This window comes from Labrus mixtus, chromosome 3 (genome assembly GCF_963584025.1).
Source record: "Labrus mixtus chromosome 3, fLabMix1.1, whole genome shotgun sequence".
Lineage (NCBI taxonomy): Eukaryota > Metazoa > Chordata > Actinopteri > Labriformes > Labridae > Labrus > Labrus mixtus.
Window position 1 is genome coordinate 15241677 of NC_083614.1, and position 2025 is coordinate 15243701.

Genomic DNA, 2025 nt, shown 5'->3' on the forward strand with positions numbered 1-2025 from the left:
TTCTCCCAATGACAACAGTGGTCGATATCAAGCTCCAACACGATCGTGACGAAACGTCTCTCCTGCAGTGACACTGTGTTGCAACATTTCCACAGTAAAATATTACTTTCAGAAACCGTGACATTTAAAGGGGGGGGGGGGGGGGGGGGGGGGGGGAGATGGTGGTGCGTTTAAATAACATACAACGTGTTTTTCCCCCAATAGCTCTTTAAGTCTGGATATTCTGAACAATCCTCACCAATGGACTACTAAAACAACGTTAACATAAAAGTCAAGCAAGGATGTGTGTCGAGGAGATTTGACGGCATATGGCTTTATTCTTTATATTTTAAGCATTGTAAGTCGGCTACTTCAAAGCTATTGCATTTTAAAAGGCTACATTACTCTCGTTAATGGGCTTGGGCATAAGCTGCATCTGTTGTAAGGAACTTCTTTTATACCATTTTGTTAACATTTGAAGTGAATTTATTGTGATTCACCTGGAAAATAAATGTATTTTAAGCTCAAAAGGTGTCCCCGTTACTCGCTATGATTGTCTCATTAAAAAAACTGGAATGATAAACGTATGAATGCATAACTTTATTTTTCATACATTTCCATTTGAGAACAGTGTTTATAATCTCCTGCCGGCTTTCTCTGAGGGGATCTCTCCAGTGTTTACCTATTAGCCGGGGCGAGTCCTGGTCTGGGTACCCCCCGGAGTCCCCCTACACCCCTCTTCGGAGTGCGGGGTCATGTAGGGGTGAGGCTCCCGGTACCTCAGAAGGTTATTCAGGAGTCAAGCCGCACTGAGGCATTCACGGTCCTGCTTTGCGGAGCAGGCAGACGCTCCGTCAACGCCGGCCCGCTGACCACTCAGCGGGGCCATTGGACTGCCCCGCTAATGGGACAAGCACCCCCGGCTCCACCGTCCTTGTAACAGCGACCCAATAAAAGAACACAGGAGGATGCTAACCAAGATGAATGGCATTTTTTCTCGGCTCATTCTACACTAATCAGAGCTTTTCATTTGTTATGGCCTCGCGCCAGCCCCTCCACCGCAGCCTCCATTAGAGCCGGATAACGTATAAATTCATTAAAGTCAAAGAGGGACATTAAAATGGCCATTTGTCAGATCTCTCTTTGTGTGTCCCTAATGGTGGCACATGGTTCAAGGCATTGAGATGATTTTGGTAGGGATTTTTTCCCTCTCTAGTGCATCAGGAGAAGAACGTGGGAACTGGGGAACTTTGAGGGGTTTTCTTGTTTCACGAATGATGGCTTATCTATAGGATATATATTAACGCCCGCAATTAGGCCAATGTTTTCTCATCATATTGTTAGTTGTGTTTACATTGTTCTTTTTTAATTCATATTTCACACATAAGACCATTTATTTTTGTTTCCATCCAATCAATCCTTCAATTAGACACCCCCCACACACACACACATAAATACTCACAGTCAATGAAGCAACCCTTTGCATGAACCCCCTTTGTAATCATACCACTCATTTCAAGCAGCAATGTCATAAAGCCTAATCCCAAAACAAACCCTTCAAACCCGGCCCACCTGCTGTAGCTAATCAGCAAGTGTGTTGCAGCTAAAAGGCCAAAAGACAACTGTGCACAACTAAAATGCACAGTTTGGAACAGGCCACACTCGATTCTCTAACCCTAACTCTTTAGTTCTGCAAGTCCCCGACACAATTCCTCTGTTTCTCTCCTTCCTTGTGTCTCTGTCCTCCCCTGGCTTCAGGATGGAGGTTCTAGCTGCGTCGTCATGGGAGATGGCTCTCTCCATCTGCCTCCGCTGTCATTAGCCAATCTCCATCACGCTTTATCAGAGGGGACCCTGAACATCCCCCCAACCTCCCAACCTCCTGGACCCTCTTCAGCATTCTGACAACCCCTGCCCCCTGCTCCATACACAGGCCTGAGATGATAAGTGTTCTCCCTCATTGTGTCAGCCAGGATAAGACAATACCACACAGCACTACAGAACATCATCCATCTCATAGGTCATTAATCTGGGACACAAAAGATG